Below are 26,723 nucleotides of genomic sequence, written 5' to 3' on the forward strand. Positions count from 1 at the left end.
TCATTCGTTCAGAGGCAAGTCTGAGGATCTCAGAGCAGAGGTGTCACTCAGAGAGAATAAGCCTCAGAAAACATCCCATCAGTCATGACAGCAGGGCAGTGGAGTACCCTGGGCTCTGTGTGGTGCATAGGCAGATTTTAGAAGCGGATTCGTGGAGCCCCTTGGACCCTAACACTGTGCTTAAGGCCCATGGAGGTTGTGAAAGTAAGCTGAGAAAAAGGGAGCCCTCGTCTGTGAAGTGAGCATGGCCAGGACAAGGGCAAGACATAGCCTGAGTTTAGAGAGGGTATGCTCAGTATTCGTCTATCCTCTCTGACTATAACACCTATTCAGAAAAATATAATTGAGTTTTAATCTGAAATGACTGAGAAACACACAAAAGAAATGGACATTTCTTTCAATGAATTTGTGAAATATGTTGGATCGGACAGAATAGAGGTTTGAGGTAAAAATGCAATTTAGAAAAATAGAATTTATCTGCATTCCTGAGTTTGTAACTGTGAAACTCACTTTATTTTCAGTAATGTTCAGCCATTTCCAATGTCCAACGATGGTAGTTCTCTCCAAGGTGTTCTAGATTAGTTAATGTTGTATTTTACATTCCCTTTGTCAGGATAGACAATTACGTTTCCTGGAATGATGAAAACTTGCACTTGCTTTTTATTTTTGAACTTTGATTTGCTTTTGAAGCCTTAACATGTAACATTTTCTCTTATTAAAGAAAATATCCTTCTGGGTGGTAGGAGAGCCTGTGGCATTTCTATGGTCTTTATTTTGAGTTTGTTACATATGCATACACACACATACGCAACCGAGCAAATAACAGTATTATCATGATGGTACGTCAGCCCAATATTTTAAAATGACTGCTTTGGAGAAGAGCTAGCATTTTGGAAGCTAATAATTAGTTCTTAATATCTATTACTTGGCAAGTACACATATGTTACTCCATATATTAAGATACTTTTCTTGGCGTGCTCTGCCGCTTGCAGACAAAAGCTTCACAATTGATTGAACCATAGCTGAGCTCTGACCCTGAACAATTTACATACCCTCTCAGTTCTTTTGCCTCTCAGTATTTTGCTGCTTTTGCCATTTGTAATGTTAGGAAATAATAATACTTACCTCAAATGACTGTCATGAAGATTAATTTAAATAATCCACATAAAGTTCTCAGAATGATGTCTGGCCTGTGGTAAGTGCCCTCAGTGTTAGCCATTACCATAACATGGCACAATGTGGGCTTTTAAAAACATGTGCTTCAGCCTTAACCAGTTTGGCTCAGTGTATAGAGCGTCAGCCTGTGGACTGACGGGTTCTAGGTTTGATTCTGGTCAAGGGCATGTATCTTGGTTGCGAGCACATCCCCAGTAGGGGGTGTGCAGGAAGCAGCTGATCAATGTTTCTCTCTCATCAATGTTTCTAACTCTCTATCCCTCTCCCTTCCTCTCTGTAAAAAATCAATAAAATATATTTTTAAAAAACAACAAAAAACACACATGTGCTTCTGATAAGATTATCATTTCATAAACTAAATACAAAGTGATATTATAAGGAAAAACAATGGCGATGTGACTATTTTAAATGTCAGTCAACACACTATAAGACTATGTCCCCTGCCCTTCAATGAACTTGTGAAATATGCTGGATCAGACAGAATAGAGGAAATAAGCGCAATGAATTTTAAAAATACTCACTTAGTCTAAGTAAGGAAGCATCACAAGATACCATTTTGGGTGGTGTTTACAATTAGCTTTCAATCATGATTTGCCCAGTTGTCTCAGTCTGGGAGGTTGTCTATATATCTGAACATTTCTTTGTGGGTTTCAGTGTTGAAGCTCAGTGAAATTCAGGCAAAGAGGAGTCCAGTCCTGCCCCCAGGAACTTTGGGAGTTACCTATTTAACAGAGGAGAGCAGGACTCTTGTTCTTATTGCCTAATCCAGTTGAGCAATAGAGAAGAGGGAGAGCCTCTGAGACAGACTGTCTGACAGAAGCCAGAGAGAGGCTGACACACACAGTCTGCTGTCCTCACATTGTCTCTGCGTCTGCTAAGGTTAGTGAACTTGGAAATTAATATGACTAAAAATCACTATGCTTAGGTGGCACCTGTAGGGTAGATTTTAAAACAAGTGACCTGGGATTGTTAAAAGACTTTTAAAGTGAGGGGAATAAAGGAGATTAGAGGAAAATCAGTACTTCTTAAAAGCCAACTTCCATGACATAGTGCTACAGTATAGGTTATCCATATTTTAGGAACATTTTATAGTGAATGATAGGAGGACAAAGAAATTCTTATTTAAAAATATTTTTCCTCTGGACTTTCAAATGGAAATAAATTTTCCCTACATTTAATTTATTTAAATAAAATGCTTACTTAGGTTTTTATCTCATGTGAATTAGTATTTATACAACCTCAGGTTTCTTGTTTCCTTAGGCCTGAACATGAATGTTTGCTTTCTCTAAGCCCTAACATTCACAGTAGGATGATATGCTTTATCCATAAGAAGAATCTTCATTATTTTCAAGTAAAAAATATTTTTATAATAATCAATATATTTCCCTCATTTCCTAAATTTAAATGAGCCTTTCTTTATCTATAAAAGTACCAAATAACAAAACAGAGATACTTGTAAAATTTACCCAGCATGTTTTTCTTCTTTTTTTCACTCTTATGTGTAATTTTTATACTGTAAAGCAAAAGTTTTAGTTGTTCCTTGTGCTTCTTTATATAAGCAAAGTTATAACTTTTGGCAATTTGATATCAATTGCTATAAAATTCTAAAGTAAAACTGCTTTTTCCTCCCTTTAACACTTCCTGAACATAGCAGGCTCTCAGATAATTTGTGGCGAATTTTCTCTCAACTTATTTGATTTTGCTGCAACAACTGTTTGTTTTTCTTCTTTGAAGTCACTGGCTTCTGGTAGAAATCGCTATCTTTCGAAGTACAGAGCAATGTCCTCTGCCAGTACCCCTTTTCTGCATTGGTCAATACGTGGACATAATCTCAAACTTATGCTTGACGAAGGAGACGAAGGAGCTGGAATATTGGTTCATTCCTCCATGAAGCTTGTCATTTCTCCCTCTAAAACCTCCCCCCTCTGTAGATCTTCTGCTATACCACAAACCTTCCATTAGACCACCTATTGTACTATTTTAAAATAATTTTTCTATATGTCTATATAAACTATCACTCCATGAAGTTGGGGTTTTATTTTATTTATTTTCATTTCTCTGGGCTTAGAAATATTCAGCACTCATGAGGAACAGCTTATTAAATAATTGTGTGAGTAAATGTGTTGTTTTAACTATAATCTGTGTAAAAAGTAATGAAAATAATTCTAAAACATCAACATAGAAAAAAAAAACATGCATCTGCTGAGAGAGTTATATTGACGAAAGATAAGGTTTTAGGTTCAGGCAAGAAAATGCTTTACTTAATCATGTATCCTTATGTCTTCTGACTAATCTTTGATATTACTTGTCGCCTGGATGCATAAATTCAAGGTCATCTACTTCATACTAACTCTGGAAATCTTATCATTTACCTAATTTTCCCTGTGTCATTTATAGCCTCTATAGAAATGTGGCTAGCAATACCTTATTATAGATGATTTTTTTGGTAACTTAACTAATGACACATGGAAGAATTTCAGTATGACACCTGATCTATGTCATTATGTTAAGAAATATTTGTCCTCTTCCTTATCCTTTCATAGGACTTTTCAAGTTGCCTTAAATGAAGGGAAGAAACATAATATTTTATTCAAATAGAAATATTATATTTTTATAAATAATTTAAATTAAATAATTTTTTTAAAAATTATTCATGATTCCTTTTTTCTTTTTCTTTTTTTCATTACCATTTATCCCTCTATGACCTCTCCCACCTCAAAAATATTTAAAATAAAACAAAATTAGGAAAGTCAAAAGAGTTTTAAAAAATTAACTTTACTCTAGTAACAGGGTACAGTTAATGGGAATCAAAAAGAGGTGTAAATTATTCCAATTATCCAGGACCTTACTATTAACTTGACTAACATTACTGAAGGAGAAAAATTATATGCACACAAAAATAAAGCAATATTTTAACAAATATCAGTCCAGAACCTTAGAAAAGATATGCAAAAAAAGGATATAAATGGAAAAAATAGAACCATAAGGAGAAAAAGAAAGTCATATTCTGGAAAAGGTTATTTTTTTTTTATTCTTTTTCCAGAAATATAATCAATATTTATTGTTTTTAGAAATTCCTTTTAGGCATCACAAATGTAAAGCTGTGGTAATTCTGCTATAGATAAACCAAAACAAAACTTAGTTCACTGAGTTCCTAGATTGTCTTTGAATGGACCCCATCTGAGCTTCAGGCAAGAGAGATCTGGCTCATAGCATTGCCCTCATCTCTCATAACCATTAAGGCAATGTAGAACAAGAATTCCCAGCTATCTAGATATCTAAAACCTCATCTGTTAAATGATCAGGAATCCTAAGATTCCTTCCATTTCTGCAATACAAAGGTCATGAACAAGAGAAAAAAAAAAGTATCATCCATAGAAGTGGGTGAAAGGTCTTTGAACTCAGAGTCACAGCTATTTATATCTGAATAAATGTGGATGTCCTTCGAGCCCAAGAGACTTTGTGGTTTTCTGCCTCGAATCTTTATGTGGAATTGTCCTCTGTGGGTGAGTTGCATTCCTAGTATGTGAGTTCCTTGAAAGTATGTGTTGCTAAACTATCCATGTCAATTTGGGCACATACTATTATTGGGTTCTCTTAGTAAAAATTGGTAGCTTTCAATAAATAACAGTAGGAGAGGTATAGCTCTTTTCCCCAAAACAGGTACAATAAAAGCCTTCTCTAATTGGCTCTGACTGAAACAGTTGAGTAGCGAGAAGAAACCCACCTGTTCTTTATGCTCCTCGAAGTCCCAGCTCCCTGTACTTTTAGGTGTCCCAATAGTTCTTGCATGGAGGATTCATCAGAGGCACACACATAGCATTCTAACTATCCAGCTAACTATCTAGTCATGGTCAGGCAACCAGGAATGCCCTGAAATCAAATGCTAGTCAATTTTTGAATTGCGCTTGGTGGGTTGTTATAGCCTGTGATGTAAGGGTAAGGAGTTATCCAGTGTGGCAAGCTGGCACGGCCATGGCATACTCAGCCCCACGTTGGGTGCCTTATGTGCCACGCCAGCTCAGCCAGGTTCGGTGACCCTGAGAGGGGGCAGTGAAGGATTGAGAAAAGACAGACAAGAGAAGAAAGCTGGGTCTCGGTGGGATGCTGTCTTCTCTGATGGAGAGCCTCTCTGATGGAGAGCTAGTGACAGCGCCACAAACTACAAGCCGTGTCTTTATTTTATAGCCAGATTCCAGGAGGCAAAGTAAGGGCATGGTCAAGATGTTTACAACATTCTGGTGGGTTTCAATCCTACTCAATTACATGCACCTGAACTCTATTAAGCCCACATCACTCAGGCACGTGGGGCCACGTGTTCGGACCATAGGTTCAAGCTTACAACTATAGCTGTTGGCTATAATTGTGCTGGGAGGGCTCTGCCCTCCAAGCTGGGACTTGCACGTGGCCATGAGAGGACTGTGCCCTCTCATTAGTCTGAGGCTTGAACCTGTCCAAACACTGTAGCTGCTCTCCACAATCCAGTAATATTTATAGCCAATTCATAAATCTTTGAAACCATTAATTCACCAGTGAAAACATCATCATTACAATTACTAGTGTAATTTTCTAGATTTTAGGAGATAAAGAGAGCTAAATTCTAGGCTTCATTTACATTCTAAGTAGACCCGTTTCAAATGCATGTTCACAACTAGGGTAGGGGCCCAGTTTGAGAAGGTATATTAAAAATACTTAATACTTCCACATTGTATTCTATATGGAAGTATTTGAAGTACATTACAGAAAACCTCACAGTAGAGATCACACTTCTTCCCTCTTTTTGGCAGAGTTCTGCACACACAGTGGCCACATTATAAAATCTTCATTGAGTATGTGTGTGTATGAGGATGAATGTTCTCAACATGAATCCCCAAAGAAGTACCACCTTAAGTTACATGGGAAAAAGTATTTTTGTCTAATTTAGCATATACTCTTCTGGCTTGGTTTGTTTTCAAAATGTCCTTATTTTTCTTTGGATGCTTCTTATTCTTGTGAGTTGCATAATATTAGTATATCCACAAAATATTAATATTTTAGTTCTCTTACATGGCAAAAAAAAAAATGTAAGTATTGTAAGTCTAACTTGTTCATTTTGCAAAGCCGTGCCGAATGTTGCTCTGATCTCCAGCTTTCCACAACTAGATATTCACTGATGCTTTGTTCTTTATCCTAAAGACCCATGTGCATGTTGCTATGTGCTTCCTCTGAGGACGGTAAAGTCCTATAACTAAGACACAGGGTAAAAAAGTCAGGGGAGTTGCTATGAGAAAATAAGTAGGATATCTCTGGAGAGAGGGCTGCTTCTGTGTTCTTTTAAACATCACAGAGTAATTGTTTCTTCCTTCCTTTTCTTTCTTTCTTTCTTTCTTTCTTTCTTTCTTTCTTTCTTTCTTTCTTTCTTTCTTTCTTTCTTGCTTTCTTGCTTTCTTGCTTTCTTGCTTTCTTGCTTTCTTGCTTTCTTGCTTTCTTGCTTTCTTTCTTCTTGCTTTCTTGCTTTTTTAAAGAAAGAACCAGGGTGAAGAGCAGCTCATTTTCAAGCTGGAGAGCTTGGCAAACACTGGCTGCTGGGATTACTTTGGTTTAGGAATCCCACTGCCTCACTGGAGTGCCAATCAAAATTCCACAGCCATTCTTGGCTATTTGGAGGTGGGGCTGACTGATGTACAGCAGTGATTTGACCCAGCACTTGGGGCAAACACAACCAGATTCATCAGTGTTAATCCTGTTGTCTCCCAACCAGCATTTTGAAAGTGCATTAACACTGGTGGCCTTACACTTTCGCATCGGACTTCTAACTGGTAATTACGCCTATGTATTCCTTGTAAACTTATCTTGCCTAACAGTGTAGGACTCATTACTGGTGCCTGCAATACTAAAATCTCGCACTTTGATCTGATTTTTGCTTTGTTCTTGTCCATTTTAAGCTATAGTTTCATTTTTCTCTTCTTTCAGGAAATAGAATATATGAGATATTATAGACATTCGAACAACCTGTTCCAAACTTTTAGATAAGAAGTTATATATATAAGAAAATGGATGGAATTGGTTAGGTGTAGTAACTTGATTATGATCTTGTCAGTAATAACTACAATAGTAAGTGATAAGAAGATATTAAAAATATTTGAAATTATCCATTCCATCCAACATACATGCAACAATGCAGGTATATCTTAGTAGAAAAACATACTAAAAGGGTAAATTCATGTGCAGCTATTTTTTATTTTTAAGAATATACTAAGGAAGACTGTTAACTTGTAGATGGTCATTTTTTACCTGAAGATGCAATTATAATAATTGTCATTATGTACTTTGGGCTCTATTACATTGTGAGGCAGGGTGGTTGTCTTCCCAACCTTGGAGAAAAGAATCTATCCCCCTCCTCCTTTTCTTATAGTCAACAGTAACCAGTACAGATACAGGCAGTTTCTAATGCTGGCATTCCTGGAATGGCTCTAGTCAACAGGTGGCTATTGTGACCTGCTTGAGAGATGGCTTTATAACTCTATGTTACTGCTAGGTAAGAGAATTCTTCATCATATTATAAACCTGACTTGTGTTCCTGCATCTTTGATGCAACCGCTAACAGGATAGAGGAAATGATGTTAAAAAAAATAATTAATGGTTAATGAGCTAAAGCCAGTTTTCAATGTGCAAATCATTCCTATGATGTTTTTTTCTTGGTAATAACTAGCTACACAGAATGATAATGGGAGGCATAGAAAATCAGGTACTGGAATTAGGTGACATTTTACAGGTTCTAGACATAATTATTTTACTAATCACATTTGACCATTTCTAGTAGTGATCTTTTATTTTGACTGCATTGTGATAAAATGTTCTATAGGGACAAATAATATTATATGCCTCAACTTTATTTCATTGTGATTATCTTAAATAGTTGGAAATTGAGCTTTGTGAATTAAAAGAGAGCATTGGAAGCAATGATTTGCCTCAGTTGATATTGTGTGAAATTAGGGGACTGAAGAAAATGTTTAACAGAAGCAAAGACAGGAAATGCTAATACAACCTCATTCAAGGAATAATTTATAACCTTGCTTACAGCTCACACATGTACAATTTTGTTTGACATTTGGGGAGGATTAATATAGTTATTTAAGCCATCTAGACAAGCTATAATTAAAAGTTCAATACAAGATCACAAGCAATTACTGATTTAAAATTGTTACCTAAATATATGTAATTATTAGGAAAAAACTGAAATGTACAGTATATATTTTTAAATTAAAAGACAAGGACTTTATCAATGCCAGCATTACGTAAATGACTATTTTTAGAGAATTGGATTATGTGTTGCATCTCCTTTATTTGTTTAGTAAATATTTGTTTACCCAGCACAAAGTAGGTACTGACCATTTTCTGTACTTAATTTTGTCCACTTAGCACTTTGGGGATTTAATTTCCCCAGAATGAATATTATTATTTAATAAATTCAATGACTATCAATATAGGGGAGACTTTGTGGGGGGTCACTGATCTACTGGGTAATCAGGAAATCCGCCATTGAATTTGGTATACCACAGGTTTTCATATTTCTCGCTTAAGGCTGATGAAAGATCAGTAGACTCCAAAGTATCTGAAGTCTGTGGAGTCTTAGGTTGCTTAGAAACTCAGTGACTATGGTCTTGCTATGGCAACCCAATTTATCAGTGAATGCAGAACTCACTTCACTGGCATTGTGCCAAATATTTTGCTGGTAAGAATATTTAGATCACCTCTTTTATCATATTAGTATTTTTATTGTTTACACAAGCTAAGTAATATTACAATTTACCAAATTTTGAAAATAGTCATTTATAGTTAATAATAGAAACTATATACAAATTAAGCTTAAATTCACAATGTAATTATAGTTATTTCAAATATATTGTCTACTGGTTATTATCCCATTTTCTAAGCCCATAAATATACAGTATATACATACATATATATACCATATATGTATATATGTGTATATATATATATATATTATTTGCATTAAATTAAAAGCATGAATATGTAAGAGTTGCATCATATATAATCTTTGTGGTAATAGAAAATTCTGTAATTTTGACTTCTATTAATAGTTCTAAACAAATAATCTATAAATTATCCATATATACATACTACATTTTAATATTTTAACTTTACATTATTAACTCCTTATTCACATATAAATACAATAAATATGCTATCACATTATTTCTCTTTAAAATCTATGCCTTAAATATTATAACCACATAATCCAACACAAAAACATATTAGAAAATTAATTTATTAAAAAACCTCATTTCTGCCATAATGGAAAGACATTAGGGGACATATACTCATCCTCAGTTTGAATAAATTTGCTCCCTGCAGTACATATTCAACTTGTTTGCCCTTTCTGATTTGAGGCATGTTTTCAGATTTTAATGACACCTTTTTTTTTTTACATTTTCATGCCATATATAAACTGTACCTCGTCATATATTGGCACAGTATTTCCTTATCTCCCTATTAATTCCAACTCTTGTGTTTATCACACTCAACAGCAGAGGTAGAGCCAGCAGCCTCTCCTGAGACAGGACTGCTACAAGGTGCTAGTTACTGTCCTTTTCTCCTGGGTTTTGGCCTTTATGCATTTTGTTTTCATATTTAAGAGTTCATCATATTAAAGTTTCTCCTGGGAATGAAAGAATCAGTATGACTCAAGTTTTTTATGGCACAGGGATACATTTGGTGATTTTTTCCCCATTTTTCCTTACACTTCATTCATTTCTACAGAATTCTGCAATTGATCAATATTTCTAATCCTCTAGTATGTCAATTGAACTAAGCAATGCCCAGATTAATGATGATAAGACTCATCTCATAGATGGAAGCAAGAGTCAAGACAGACCTTAACCCATTTTTCTTGAATTAACTGTCATCAGAGCAGAAAAGCTGTTCTGAGAGTCCCTGTTTAAGGCTCCAATGACTAGCCCTCACTGGCACCCACACTAGGTACATTTGGTAGTCAGATAAAGGCCCACTGTTAACAAAATAAATGAGCAGTCCAGAACAAATTCACTAAACAACCCAAAGGAATCTAACTATTAGCAAGGGATCATACATATTAGTCTATAAAGAGATATTAGATTGGCATGTAAAAAAAATTAAATGGTAGAGTATATTCAAGATACTTGGAAAGAACTTTTAATAGGCAGGAAAAAATAACAAAAACAATGTAACCATTTACTAATTATCTACATTTAATATTCAATCACAGTTTTTTGGCATGATTGAATTATTCTAATACATTTTAGAAATCTTTATTTTAATTAATTATGACTCTTTCTGGCGATGGACACATAAACACAATCAGTACACTAGATCATTTAAAATGTTTGAGAAAAGCTTATTTATACGAGCTTGTCATTCATTCTTGTTTCAGTTATTCAATAAATGCCTGGAATAAAAGAAGTACTAAAACCCTTCAAAAAATATTTTCTAATGTGGCAGAATCAGATTTTGCTTAAAGCAGATAACATCTGTTTTTTGTCCCATTATGTACCTGGTGTCTACAAATATTTAAAAACCAGAGGCCCAGTGCATGAAAGCCGTGCACAGGTAGGGTCCCTAGGCCTGGCCGGCGATCAGGGCCAATCTGTGGGGTGACCGGCGAGGTAATTGGGGGCTCCCGCTGGTACCTGCCTTGGCTGGCCTGGGTCCTGTGGGCTGGAAGCAGCTCCTGCATTGAGCATCTGCCCGCTGGTGATCAGTGCTCATCATAGCAACTGGTCATTCCATCATTTGGTCAATTTGCATGTTAGGCTTTTATTATATAGGATGCACATTTGGAAAATAACCAGTTTTTTTAAATTGGTATCAGATAATTTGGAAAAGTAAAGTTATCTCCTCTCCTAACAATTTATCTCCTAGCAACGAATTTACCATATCTATGTCTCTTTTTAATCTATGCTTGTGATACCTATAGTATAGGTTCTTTAGCATCTAATCTACAGTGTAGAAAATCATATCGCAGATATATTTTTTTCTTTTTTTGTTTTAGAGGCCTACTCATTAAATAATGTTTTATGATAACACTTTTGGTGAGATGGTTTAGTTGTTTACAGTATATGAGCTAAGGTCAACATTTTACATAGGTTCTGAGAGTAATAGTTTGGGTGCTTTCAACTCAAACTAGCTGAATCAATATGGGGATTTTGGGGCCCATATAATTGAAAACTGCAGAATTAGACCTCTTCAAGCACAGTTGTATCAAACTGCTGGCTCTTTCTTCTTAACTTTCTGGTTCTTAACTTGGATATTGGCTTTGATCCAGGGTGACTTTCCATGAGGCTCTAAAATGGCTCCCAGCAATATGAGCACAGGTTTCCTTGTTCTTATACACAGAGGATGAGGATGGGGATGAGATGATAATAGAAAAATCGGTTTCCACCAATACTGAACAAAGGAACAGGTTTTGTGAGTCCTGGGGGGAAATGCATGTTCTTATAACACTCCCTATTGAATTAAATAAGGAAAAATATTAAATAGAATATTGGCATTTTTAATGGCAATACCATGTTAAGGCCATGTTAATACATATTTTATAAATCAAAATATGGAGGCAGCTTTTGAATCTTTCCTTCTGAGCTCAATATTAAAGGGCATCTCTGAAAGCAAAGTCAGACATTCATGCTTCTGGAGCCCAAGTGGCTGCTCTCTACACTGCATGCACTAAAGATCTGAGGTTGGTAAGTTTTTAGAGAAATGTTACCTTTTTTCTCTCTCTAGGAAATGGAAGTATCACTTAATGATTATGATTTAGTCAATTAAAATGGCTGGATTTAGTCAGATTTATTCATTATGTTTTATACTCAACTAAAAATTAAAACCAATTCCCCAAAACACATCTTAATACTCATGTATTGGAATTTTTTTCAAAACACAGTTTCAATTTTATTCACTTAGGATTGGATGAAGATTGTCTGGAAATGACATATGCAAAGGTAGATAAAACCAGGTTTCCCAAGTAATTTGCACCAAAAGACTTGTAAATCACCACAGTATTTTTTTTTTACCCCTAACCTAACTGACATGGCTGATAAGCCAGAAAAAAATTTAGTAAATAGCATAAATTTAACTTAATCATCATTTTTGAGTTTCATAGGTTGGAGAATTTAAATATTTTATATTATACACAATGGTAAATACAAAGTTAAAAATAAGTGGCAGAATAAAGTTTGTTTGGACTAAAATGTTTTTTGGTGATATTTGGAAACCCATGATTGTGTCTCGAACTGCCATTGGAGGCAGGATGCCTTTCAAAACAGAAATATTGTAAAATCTGTGCGTGTGTGAGCATCTCCATAAAAAGAGTGAAGGACCAAAAATTTCTGCTGATTTAAGGATAGCTGTGCTTTTGTAAGTGCAATTACAATAAGTTAATTTGGATATAATTCCAAATTTACATACCTAAAACTATGTATTATTTTGAAAGAATATTAGATAAAAATGAGTTGTCATATGAAAGTCAATTAGGACAGATAAATGTAGGCAATTAAGGAAGAACAGCAGGGAAACTTAAAAAGAGAGGCTTGTGAAAGAGAAAAGAGTTTATACTGAAGCTTATAAAAACAATATTTGGGATATGCCTCTTTATAACATGGAAAATGCTTAATGGTTTTAAATTTTGAGTTGCATAAAATGGTGTTGTTTCCATGTTTTGTGGACTTATTTCACCTCCAAATTTTACTCACTGTAGCCTTCTTTCTTCCAACCTTTGTGGTTACCCAATGTCCCCTGAGGAGTTATAGAAAATGAGAGGAAAAACAGGCCTAGCAACAATCTTGGATAATGTCCAGAGAATGTTTTCAGTCCTTGGAATACATGGAGGATACTGCTGCAAGCCTTGTATATACAGCTTGGGAAAACAATACTATTCTCAGCGTATTCACTGTGAATAGGAAAGCACTGTGTTGTTAACAAAAGGAGTTTTACAAATACACAGAAACATACTCAGACAACATAAGCATCTCGATTCACACTTGTATCTTTGCCCATAAACTGGAAGCATTGTGTAGTAGGATGGTAGGTTTACCTAAATACCACAACTGAGAGACCTTGAGCCTCAAAAGCCAAGGGAACAGTTGTGTCCTAGCAGGTTAGATGCACTGATTGAGCAGTGTAACACTAGCAGGAATAGCAGAGGTATTGAAGGGTGACATTCCATAGCAATTCAGATTCCATACCTATTGTTTATTTAAATCAGACCGTCCAAACAAAAGAGAAGTGTGATATTCAAATGTCTGAAAGGGGATGGTCACAATAAACATGTTTTGAGTCCTTTGGTGCTTGTTGGAGAACAAGAAAAATAACAAAACACTTGCATAAAGACAGAATTGATGCTACCTAAATCTAACTAGTAGAGTTAGAAGGATGGATTATTTATTCCTACTTAACCACAAGGTGAATTCCTTTATCAAGTCCATTGCCCATGCTCCATAATGCTAAGCAAACTTTAATGCAGATACTAGTGTCAGGGCTAAAATGAAGTTTAATAGGTCAAACTTTCCTATTTCTCCAAATTTAAGTGCGGAGATTCCAAAGGGAGGGTTTTACTCTGCCTCTGAAAAATGTTCATTGTCCTTATCTAAGCAGATAACCAGCTATCAGACACACATGCAGGACATGTGCAGGGTTTTGATATTTTAGAATTATTCTGAATTTATATGCTACTAGAGGCCCGGTGCACAAAATTCATGTGGGGGCAGGGGAGTATCCCTCAGCCCAGCCTGCACCCTCTCCAATCTGGGACCCCTTGAGGGATGTCCAACCACCCGTTTAGGCCCGATCCCAGTGGGATCGGGCCTAAACGGGTGGTTGGACATCCCTCTCACAATCCAGGACTGCTGGCTCCCAACTGCCCTCCCCTGCAGGCCTGGTCCCCCCTAACTGCCCTCCTCTGCTGGCCTGGTCCCCCCCAGCTGCCCTCCCCTGCAGGCCTGGGTCCCCCCCAGCTGTCCTCCCCTGCAGGCCTGGCCCTCTCCAACTGCCCTCCCCTGCAGGCCTGGTCTCCCCCAGCTGTCCTCCCCTCCAGGCCTGGCCCTCTCCAACTGCCCTCCCCTGCAGGCCTGGTCTCCCCCAACTGCCCTCCCCTGCTGGCCTGGTCTCCCCCAACTGCCCTCCCCTGCTGGCCTGATTGCCCACAACTGCCCTCCCCTGCAGGCCTGGTCCCCCCCAACTGTCCTCCACTGCAGGCCTGGTCCCCAAAAACTGCCCTCCACTGCAGGCTTGGTCCCCCCCCGACTGCTCTCCCCTGCAGGCCTGTCTCACCCAAATGCCCTCCCCTGCAGTCCTGGTCCCCCACAACTGCCCTCTCCTGCTGACCTGTCCCTCAGCCCAGCCTGCACCCTCTGCAATCTGGGACCCTTCAAGGGATGTCCGACTGCCCATTTAGGCTTGATCCTGGTGGGCCTAAACAATCCAGGACTGCTTGCTCCCAACCACTTGCTTGCCTGCCTGCCTGATTGCCCCTAACCGCTGCTGCCTACCAGCCTGATCACCCCCTAACCACTCCCCTGCCAGCCTGATAGACACCTAATGCTCCCCTCCTTGCCTGATTGCCCCTAACAGCCCTCCCTTGCTGGCATGGTCGCCCCTAACAGCCCTCCCCTGCTGGTCAGGTCACCCCTAACTGTCCTCCCCTGCAGGCCATCTTGTGGCGGCCATCTTGTGTCCACATGGGGGTGGCCATCTTGTGTGTTGGAGTGATGGTCAATTTGCATATTACCTTTTTATTATATAGGATTAACTCTTTATTATATAGGATAGAGTAATAGTCTGCCACTATTTATTCTGTCTGAATTCTAAATTCTACAGTTCCTAGAATGTAAAAAAGCAATTTAAAAGATCCATAACATTTCAGAGAAATGTTTGCTTTTGGAAATCTTAAGAATATATTTCAAGTTCTTGCAAGGAGTTCATTTGAGAAGTAGCACTCTAAAACAAACGTGTTGGTCTTTTGGGAGACAGAAATCCCCAGTTTTTCCAAGAGCCCATGGAGAATCAACTTGGAAAATGATGGTTTGATTTCACTGTAGGGTTTGATAGACTGCTTTATAATCCTTTAAAATTTTTAGCAGAAGCTGCTGTGTCACTCAAATACAGGAGGGTTTGTGCCACATGGTTCTTCCAAGTGTCAGGAAGAAGGATCAAACTTCTCCATCCCAAAACAAAAGAGAGAGAGAGAGAGAGAGAAAGAGAGAGAGAGAGAGATCGAAAATGCATTATTTCCTGTGTAGTGATTTTTAAAATAAAGTATTGTTATACAATGTGGTTCTTAGAAATGTTTTTTTCAGCTTTAAAAATCTAGCCCAGCTGGCATGTCTCAGTGGTTGAGTGCCGGCCTATGAACCAGGAGGTCAGAGTTTGATTCCCAGTGTGGGGTGTGCAGAGAGAACCGATCAATGGTTCTCTCTCATCATTGATGTTTCTATGTCTCTCTCCCTCTCTTTTCCTCTCTGAAATAAAAAAATATATATATTTTAAAAAATAAAAAGAAATCTACTTAAGCATCCTTCCAAGTCCTTAAAAAGTGTGTGTGTGTGTGTGTGTGTGTGTGTGTGGATGTATGTGTGTTTAACGCTTTCAGAAATCTGATGCCCAAGTGTTGGATATCTTTAAATTTAAAGTAACAGACTGTCAGGTGGCATAAATGTTAATATAATTAAGTTTTTCAAGAAGAGCTTGCTGGTATGGTTAGTATATCTGTTCATTAAATGGAACAAAATCACTTTGTCTCATTACCCATCTCATTTCTGTTTTTATATATTCATCATGCTCTTTAACTTTTTAAATGTTGCTTAAACAGAATAACAAAAACTTGATATTATTTTAGCGTTTTAAAGCAAATCATTTTGATCAAGCTATGAAGCAATGCAAATATAAATTGATTTCTCTAACTCTTCTTAAAAATATTTTCTTTATTTTATTTTTAAGATCCCACTTTAGGGATTATTTCTAGCCTCGATTACATATATCAACATTAAAATTTGTTGTACCTCAATTCAATGAGCTTTTTATACTTCTGCTTTGTGAATTTTAAAATTATTGATTGTGTAATTTTTTCTCAACCTTTTTTTATTTGGCATTCATTAACTAAATGCTAGCTTTTGTTATTGACTTTTTTCCTACTATTTCACCACACTATGTTTTGAGGCCCAGTTATTCTTTTACCTGAATATTTCTGTTTCCCCTTTCCCAATAATTTTCCATCTACCAAAGAAATACAAATTTACTGAGAACTATGCTCATCATAACATTTCCTTATGTTTCTCAGTATCATTTAAATGTTGACTTTCCCCCCTCTCCTTAGAAAGTTAAATCAGCTTTGCAAACATTTCAAGTAAAGATTGGATCTATCAACATTTTTAGATGGCCTATGAAATTTACCTATCGATCTGACCCCACCACATGAGAACTATCCACAGAGGTGCTCTCTCTTTAATTTCTCTTTTACACACACCTCTTACCAGGGCTTCTTTTAAACATATGGGTAAGTTTATTTTATATTTTTAATGAATATGTTTGCTTTCATCCTGTTTCAATTCATTAGAGTACATGGTTTAAATCAAAACTTTATTCTGAAATTCTTCTTATTATCTTTAATAATGTTTTGAAATATTATTTTAAAGGTGACATTAAAAACCTCAATTTTAGACTCTCAAGCTTTCACTGGCATTACATTATATCATTGAGTCTTATGCATTTAACATTCTCTTATTAAGTTATGTTCATATATATTTATTTATTTTGATTTCTACATGTAATCCCCTCTTCACCAGACTAAGCAAGTAGGACATGCCATTGGTTTAATATTTCTATAAATGAACATGTCAGAAAATGAAAAAATAGATATATATATATATATATATATATATATATATATACACACACACACACATATACACATATGTGACAGGTATATTATACATGTGCATAAATATGTATGTGTGTATATAAATCTCCATGATTAGTTATCCCCAAGAATTAAAGTGCTAAAACAAATTTTACCTTAGAGTTTTACACTCTTAACTAATATTTTGAGGTAGTTTACAGGTCTTTAGAATAGATTTTAATTGTTTTAATCTCAAAATAATTCTGTTAATTGCCACTTACAGAATATGATCACTGTTCATTCCTTGTTTATTGTGTTTAGATAAATTTTCCTCTTAATACAATATCAAATATCACACAATTATTTTAAACTAGAGGCCCATGCACAAAATTTGTGCAAGGGGCTCAGCCCTCATAGCCATGGCTTCATCTGGAAGGTCGTCCAGAAGGTCGCCCAGTCTAATTAGCATATTATGCTTTTATTATTATAGATCACACTTTTATTATTATAGATTACTAGAGGCCCAATGCACGAAATTCACACAAGAGTAGGCCTTTGCAGCCTACAGATCCGTGCACTGGTGGGGTCCCTCGGCCTGGCCTGCACCCTCTTGCAATCCAGGACCCCTCAGGGGATATCCGATAGTCAGTTTCAGCCTGATCCCCGCAGGCCCGATCCAGACAGGAGGGAGCCCGATCCTGTGCATTGAGCATCTGTCCCCTGGTGGTCAGTGCACATCATAGTGACTGGTCAACTTCTCATTTGGTCATTTGGTCATTTGGTCGCTTAGGCTTTCATACATATACCAGAGGCCCAATGCACAAAATTCATGCATTGGGGCAGGGGATCCCTCAGCCCAGCCTGCACCCTCTCAAAGTCCGGGACCCCTCAGGGGGTGTCCAACTGTCGGTTTAGGCCCAATCCTGCAGATATCCCTGCGGATCGGGCCTAAACTGGCAGTCAGACATCCCTCTCGCAATCCAGGACTGCTAGCTCCTACCTGCTCACCTGCCTGCCTGATCGCTCCTAACCACTAGCCTGCCTGCCTGATCGCCCCTAAGCACTCTGCCTGCCTCCCTGGTGGCCCCTAACTGCTTACCTGCCTGCTTGATCATCCCTAACCACTCGCTGGGGGGCAGCCAGCCAGGGTGAGGGGCCGTGGTCATTCTGGTCTCTGGTCATTCTGGTCATTCCACCATTTCGATCACTGGGCTTTTATTATATAGGATATATTATTCAATTTGTATAAATGTGTTGAAAAGAATACGTAAAATTAGGTATTAGCCAAGAACTTACTTATCTTTTCTTTTTTTCTCAGAAAGGAGTATAGGATCTCAGGCAATGTGGGTTTTAATCCTTGTTTTGGCATGTTTAGCAGGGTGACCTCAGCTAGTTGTCTAAAAAAACTAGTAAGATGATATGATAGGTCAACGAGGTACTAACACATGCGAACTACTTAGTTTAAGAATTAGCAGATAGCAAGTCCCCAATATGTGTAAACTCTGTTGTTATTGTATCACCATCATAGCTCTTGTCTTTGATTACTTACAAAATCTAGAATTATAATGTATATTATACTAACATTCTTTTCATTTGCTGAATTGTAAAAAAAAAATAAATTAATTATTTAAGAATCTTTACTGCATAGAACCTACATACAGCTTTACATTTTTCAATGTAAATGTACCATCTGATTTGATCTTCAACTCTAGTGTAGGTAGACTCCATAGTTATATACTCTTTGACAAGAAGGGAAATCAGCAATATGATTACTATGCGTTGCCCAGTTCACAGTTCTATTATTGTTAATAAAGCTGTGATCAGCACGTGGGCCATGTGATCCCTCTTCTAGAACTCATATAATACATCTATCATCTGCTTCTTGAATATTTTGCAATATTTATCTTACCCAACTTTAGTCTTCCTCTTTTACTTCACGTGTTAAATTCCATGAGTCAGCTTATCTAAAAGTATGTTTAAAAGGATTTTTAAGAACCGTACAAATGCCAGAGTAAATTTTCTTTATTCTGCTTATATTCTTGTAGTGGGAAAAAGCCTTTCAAAGCATGATTCAATACTTAAAAATACTCTATGAAAGTCAATGGCATAAAAATGGAAAAATTTGGTAATTTAAAAATATAATAGTTTGGTAAGGCCAAGGAAGGCCAACATTACAAATTTTCATACAAATAACAAATAAAAGTAAAAATACAATAAAAATGAAGTTTAAAAAGTTTAATATTTTTTAAATTGTCAAATGTTAAAAGACTATTTCCTTACTATTATAAGAAAAAAAATACCCCATACAAAAGAATAAATAAGGACATTGTCACAACTTAAAGTTATTAACAAACTTAAAGTTCTGAATAAACCAGTGTGAGTGATGTGTGAAGATAGGCAATCTCATACATTGTGTACATGTATGAACAGACATGTAGTGAAACTCTCCTTATCAAAATAAAGTCCACATTTCTTGACTTAGAAATTATACTTTCTGCTGTTTACAGTCTTAAACAAAACTATATGTACATGAATTTTCAGCATTGTTTTTTGTAAGATCAAGATCTAGAAGCAATGAAAAATGTCTATTAAATAGGAGACTGATCATTAAGACACTATATTATTTTTTTGTGGACTATATTTTAATTTTAGAAAAGAGTTTCCTCATGATAAGGTATCTCCAAGGCACATAATATGAGAATAGACAAGTTGCAGAAAGTATGATTCAGTATATATATTATCCCATATATATATGTATATAATGTTAAAATTAATAAAATTACTTGGATGGAGAGAACATATCTAAAATGTTTTACTTCTGAGGAACAGAATTAGAGGTTGAAAAAAACTTCTTAGTTTATATCTTTCTATAATTTTCAATATTTCTTAGTTGTGTATAATACTTTGATAAATTCTTTAAAATAAAAATGTGCTTAATAGTCAATGATCACCATGGCAATCATTTATGAAACAAGTACTATATGTCAGACTCTGTGCAGAGTCATTCATATCATCACTCTCAGTCTTTACAAAAATTCTAAACTGGAGATATTTTCATTGTAACTAAGAGAGGCACATTATCACAAATAGGAGGTGATGGATGCCAAGATCAGACTCAGGTTCGTTCACTTTCACATCAAATGTTCTATTCCAATCAAACCATGGCATATGTATGGTATGAACAAAGCAGCAGAATAACCCTGGATTGCTGGATATTCTCACCCCTTTGAAATATTGTTATGGTTAAGATCATTGTTGTGTGAGGTCATTCGTTCAACCAGCTTGAGCCTGGTCTGTGCTTTAGGGATTCAGCAGTAAACTAAACAATAAGTATCCCCCTTGTCACCCTTCTCACAGAGCCAACATTCTAGCTGATGCAGAGACAGGACAAGAAAATAGGTCAAGTGCATGTCTCATGGTGCTATGTACGCTATGTAACCTGCAGAAAATAAAGTGGAGAAGGGAGAAGGGCAGGAGCCCAGTCGGAAGGGAAACATAGTTAAGTGTCTAGTAGTCAGGCCCCTGTCAAGTGTAGCACAAAACTCACCTCGTTTCATTCTTATCATCACCCCCTTATTTATTTTTTTATTAAGAAAGTAAGAGTAAGTAGTTATATAAATCTTTAGTGATTATAACCAGCACCTGGTAACATCAGAATTCATTTATGTCTGTCTGATTCCAAACCCTATGTGGTCTCTCACAAAATAAAAAAAAAAAAAAAAGAGTTCCCAAAGAACTGTGCCTAAATTGACTTTATTATATTGAAAAATGTATCTTTTATTCTACCAGAAGTATCTAGTATGATAGCGGATTTACATAAGGCAAGGGTATACTGTCATATAAAGCATATGCCTTCAAAACATTGTGGACCCATAATCTTGTAATAGTGAAAACCTCAACATTCTTTACTCTAAAATGGATATAGCAATTTCCTGCCTCGCTGCTCAAGGTGTATGTTTTGCTCAAAATCTAAATATATGATGGTAGATTTTACTTAGCTGTGCGCTTTCCCGGGCTTGTCTGCTAAGCCACTCAGGAACTGTCGTCTATGGGACTGAACACGTAACAGCTGCTTCTGGGAATGTACATTTGATTCTTTGGACTGCTCATGGGAGTGTGTGACATTTTCCTCTCCAGAGACAGAGGAATTGGATGGATGGTATTAGGCTTCTGATTAAATAGTGATCCAAGTAAGTGCAAGGCTAATTTAGGCATCAATTTTGCATGTATTTATTCTGAAATATCTTTCTCTAACACTGTTCATAGTTTCATTATAATCTAACTATTTTTTAATATGTTTAACATTTACTTTTTTAAAAAACATTCTATCTGAACTCGTGTTGGTGAGCTATTTCTGGATTGTCATATTTGTGTGCGTGTGTGTGTGTTTGTGAGAGAGAATTAGATTGAGAATAAAATATATCAGAGCATTTTAAATAAAATTGATATGCTTAATCAAAATATTTGATTATCTTTTATATTTCCTTTTTACTAATACAACAAAGGTAAAAGGTCACCATTATAAGGAAATCATCTTTCTAAGGTAACTAAAAATCTCTGTAAGTTATTCTTTTAAAATGAAAAGCATAAATTATAATGAAATTGTGCAAGGCCATTTCTACATTAACCTAACTAAGTGGTCTGAAATCTGAGGGGGAAAAATCCCAAAATACCTACAGTATTTTATAACATGTTGTTGATTTTTAAATAAATGTGTCAGTAAAAATACCTTGGAAAAAGAAAGCAATACATGAGAAAAAAAAATTGAAAAGAGTGCTTTGGATTCCTTCCTTCAGTTGTACGGCTAACGGTGATAGGATTCCCCGCATGCCCAGAGGGAATAGCAGGAGCGAGCCAATGATAAGGACTGGCTTAAATATGATGTAATGAACTAAGTATATCTCTGCTTGTTTTTGTCCTGTTGCTTTATTTCAAGGTTGACTTGGAAGCATTTATTAAAGGCCTGTCTGACAAGTGACAGTTTAACCTTCTGAATGGTTTGATTTTGCCTGTGGGATTCTGAAAACTTCTTTGTTAAGAATGGATTCTTAAGATTGAGGGTCCTCTCCCCCGCCTCACCCCCCACCCCAAAGTGCAAGGCCTTCTATTTTGGCTAGATTTAAAAATAAGCCAGTCAGTGAAAGAAAAATACCACATGATCTCACTCATTTATGGATAATAATGAACATTATAAACTGATAAACAAAACTAGATACAGAGGCAGAGAAGCATCGAACAGTCTGTCAAATTACAAAGGGAAGGCTGGGGAGGATTGGGGGACAGGAAGGGTAAGAGATCAACCGAAGGACTTGTATGCATGCATATAAGCATAATCAATGGACACAAGACACTGGGAGGGGGGTGAGGGCATGTACCAGGGGGTAGGGGAGGCTGGGGGAAGGTCAATTGGGGAAAGAAAAAAAAAAGGAGACATATGTACTACTATTTGTAATAAATAAAAACTAAATAAAGAACATGTACAAACATGAAAAAATAAAAATAAAATGAATGATGTTCTTTTAAAGTAACTCATGTATATACTTTTTAAAATATGTATCAAAAGATCATTCTAAATAGTAATTCTATTTACAAGTTATTTGATCATTGTATTTTGGCTGAAAACATTTAAGAGAAATTTAATATTGTGAATTTTGTAGGTGGATTTTGCTGTACCCATGAAATTTTTATAAGATTCACAGAACATGATAAACAGTTAAGAACTTCCAGTTAGAACAATAGGCCATTTCCTTTTTTAGAGTCTGTTTGTCATCTCTGTTGATTGACAGAGTCTCCAACAGTTTTCAAGATATTAGTCTCCATGCACTTCAGATTCATGCTGTATAGAAAAGTGTGTTCTATTTAAACTTCATGAAATGAGCTTGGCAAGCTGGCCATGACAGTGAAGCGAACCTCTCATTAGTCTCCCTAATTTACATCTTCACACCCGTACCCCTAGTTCATCACTTGGAGTAATGACTGTGTGGTGAAACAGAATGTATCACAGGCAGCTTCAGTTCTTTTTCCATCCTGGCCTCTGACTTAGTTAGATAGGCAAATGGCCAAAAATAAATAACTAAAATGCTGCTGTGTATCTCAGATATAGGTAAGGGGTCCTTTCCAGACCGCAAAAATAGACGGTTAAGTGTCATACCAGTGTGTGATGTGTGTGGGGTTTTTTCTTTTTCTTTTTTTTTTTTTAAATTCCTCTGGCAACAAACCACTCACTGGGATTTGACGGACGTTGTGGTCTTTTTTTTTTTTCTTTTTCTTTTTTTTTTAAGCATATTTAAACTCACACACTTTGTAATGAGGATTTCAGTGCAGGGTTTTTTCTGCAGAATACCATTTGATCCTACTAAGAATTGTCTGTTCAAATGTTGGAGCTCTTGACTGAAAAATCCTTCTTTGCTTTTTTAAAGGTAAGTCATATGATTTTTTTTTAAAGATAAGAGATTTCTATCTCCCAAATGATAGATGACACTACTATATAAAAACTCTTAAGAAGTTATATAACAATAACAAAAAGCAGTAGCTATTTTGTTAGTCACTAGGCTTTATTTAAAAATTAGGTTTGTGTTGTTTTCTAAGTTATCAATTTTCTACGTTTTATGTTTTTAAAAATATGAAAACCTCGTTTAATGCTCAATGACAGTTCACTTCTTTATATTCAAAATGTTATGTCTTTCTGTAAACATTTATTTGCTAATATTTAAAATGATTTACAATACAATTAGATTATTATAAAACTTACATTGTATACTTAGGCTACTTATACATGATTTTTAATTTAAATTATGAATAGAAACAATCATAAATGAAATCAATATAGTAGAATTAGTTGTTATAAATGACTTGCCACTCTTATGTCAACATGCTATCTTGTATGCAATTGTTAACTACTTATTATTTTATAGAATATTAGCATACTTAATTTTCTATCTGAATTACACAATTTTTGGTGAATTTGACCTTGTCTGCATGGTTAAATACAATGTATATTTAGATATGTTCTGATTAACTATTTTTTAAATTAACAAACATTATAATTATCCTGGAAATGGTAAATTATATTAATTCCAAATAATGATTCTAGATTTTATCCCTGGCCCAAGTATAAATTATATAACATTTGTTAGCAAAATAAAAAAAAAAAAACTGATGTTTTGGGCTATTTAGGAAGCTTATTACAAATAGTAACAAATTATTTTATTGAATCATGATACCAAGTATAAATAAAAGATAAATCATTCTGAAGAAATTAAAAGTTTCAATTTAATTGCACTAAGTGAATCCATCTATAACTGTAAATGGCATAAATTCTCTAGAGTGAATCTCAAATAGTTACTTGGATTATCAAGTAACATATTGAAATATATTTTTAAATTGTTTGAATGTACTTTTTAGTCCATTCCTATATGATTGGAAGTTAGTAATGTTTTGTTGTGTTTTAGTACAGGGTTATTTTTATTCAATTTCTAAGTATGTATCTTTTGTAGTATTCCTATCAGGTTTCTCTGAATCCATCAGAAGTTTTAGAATCTTTATCCAAACAAACCTCACAAACCTAAACCTTTGCCAGTAATGTCTCATGGATCTAAAAGAAACATTGCTTTTAATACTGGTTTGTAAAATAACCAAAATTAAATTTTTAAAAGTTTTGTTATATAGAGACTCCAGGAGTTCATTGAAACTTATAATAGAAGAAATATGAAGACATTTTTTCATTTACCAGAATTATTATTAAACTAGAACAATACATCAAATACAGTCATCATCTAATAGGTTAACCTGGGAGAAATCTCATAATTATAATTGGAGAGATACTTGGACAGAATATACCAAAAATTTTGAAATTTACCTCTGAAATTATTATAGTTGCCACCCTTATTTTTGTATGAAAATATCTGGTCATGGTTACTCAAACACATTTGAATCTCTTATGGATTCTTTTGTTCCTGAAGGAACTCACTTTATAACTTTTTAGAAAAAAAATCTAATCACAATGTGTTTTAGTTCACTGGCCCAAGTCATGGCTAAAAGTTTCAAGTAGCATTCTCTAATCTAGTAGTTTTCTTTCCATTTGCATGATATTCTAAGTTTCTATATATAAAATGTTTACATCATTTTATCAGATTATGTTGTAAACTAAGTGTTTTGAAAATAATCATTCCTATTTGCATAAACTGTATACATTTATTAGACTTTTTATAATAATACTTTACTTGGTCAATATGAAATAACATTATGCTATCGTTGTTTAACATAATGTTTTATAACATTTCAAAATAACAATAACATTTTCTATGATAGGAATTTTTATATATTACCTCATTTAATTTTATTTGCTAACTTACTTAATGTATAATAAACCCGTTTTAGAGAAAATTGAGTCATTACAGAGGTGTATGTGGACTGTTTTTCTATGTTAAGGGAATTAGAAGGAAAGCTTACAGATAAAATAGGAAATTTGAGGTACTAGTCACTCATGAGTAAGAAAATATCATCCAGGTCTTGACATTCACTTATGATACAAGTACTCATAATTTGAAACCTTTTCAAGTTTTGTAGTTCACATCCCAGGAAATTTTACCTCTGGGCCATACTTTTTCTGGGTGGAGTTTCCCAGGGCACATAGCTTTACCTGCACATGGGAATAATTGCAGATTCTCTAAGGATATTCTGATTTTCTGACCTATGTATTGAAGACACTTCTCTACCACCAGGTTTTCAACATAGTGGAAAGGCATAATGGTCATAAAGTTATTCTAGAAATACTCTGATGATTTAACAGTTAAAATAGAAAAAAGAAAAATTCTATTCTTCTTTCTTTCCAATATAACCCAAGGGAATAAAATACCCTCACTAATTCAACAGAAGGATTTGGATTTATAATCTAGAAACTGAGAAGATACAGCTAATTTCCCTGTAGACTCATGAAGGGTATAATAGTGATATCATCAAACAGACCTTACTTTTTTTTTCTTCCTTACAGAAGTCTCAATAAGTTTTCTTTTCTGTACCTGTGATCAATCTTTGCTTTCTAAACTTAGGTACTTTACAAGGAGCAAAGTGTTACAGATATCAGTGTCTTCTCTATTTTTGCATGAAGGAAAATAACAATAAATAAAGAGTAATAATTAATCCTAAATTAGCAAATGAAATAAATTACCTATTTTAATATGTAAGGAGCTGTGTTATTAAGAAAACAAGTGTGTAAGACACAAATTTTGCATGCTCTCAACATCTAAATTTGAAAGAAAAGTGGGGACAAACTACACTTTTTTCCCCCTAAGGGTAAATGTAAGTGGAGGCACTGTTGAGTAGAATTTATGATGGAGTCTGAACTTTTCCCTTATTTACACAATATATGTCTTACATAATATATTAGGCCCTCCTCTGTCTCAGGTGAATAAAACTGATTGTAATTTTGTAATATGAAGCATAAGGTTAAAGTATAATTATAGTAGCTATAATTAATTACTCATGATTATGTCAAGGCACTGAGGATAACAAATGAACCCAAGTATACCAAATATCTTGCCTATGCTTAAGGAAAAAATGCTGGAAACTTACATCTGAAAATCTGAAAATCTGAAAAAGTAGATAAACTTAATCTCGCTCTCTCTCAAAAAAATATCAGTACATGTTTGAATATTTGTATCTTTGCTTATATATCATCCAGACT

The 26,723-nt window shown here is 35.3% G+C and overlaps 1 protein-coding gene across 19 annotated transcripts in view; it reads left to right on the forward strand.

Moving 5' to 3' along the window:
- CD36 (CD36 molecule (CD36 blood group)) overlaps positions 1–26,723 on the forward strand; it is an 87,837-nt gene that overhangs the window by 21,547 nt on the left and 39,567 nt on the right. Inside the window, exons 1-4 of one of the 19 annotated variants that reach the window (XM_080665660.1) lie at positions 1,958–2,055; positions 21,067–21,228; positions 21,544–21,581; positions 23,377–23,457. The exons of 1 other annotated variant lie outside the window; for it this stretch is intronic. The gene's annotated coding sequence lies outside the window, so the exon portion shown is untranslated. Of the gene's footprint in view, positions 1–1,828; positions 2,056–4,517; positions 4,683–6,680; positions 6,975–21,066; positions 21,229–21,543; positions 21,582–23,319; positions 23,458–26,723 lie in introns of those variants that run through there. 17 more of the 19 variants (XM_080665669.1, XM_080665659.1, XM_080665662.1 and 14 more) reach the window with 17 other exon arrangements.

This window comes from Plecotus auritus (genome assembly GCF_963455305.1).
Source record: "Plecotus auritus genome assembly, chromosome: 4".
NCBI lineage: Eukaryota > Metazoa > Chordata > Mammalia > Chiroptera > Vespertilionidae > Plecotus > Plecotus auritus.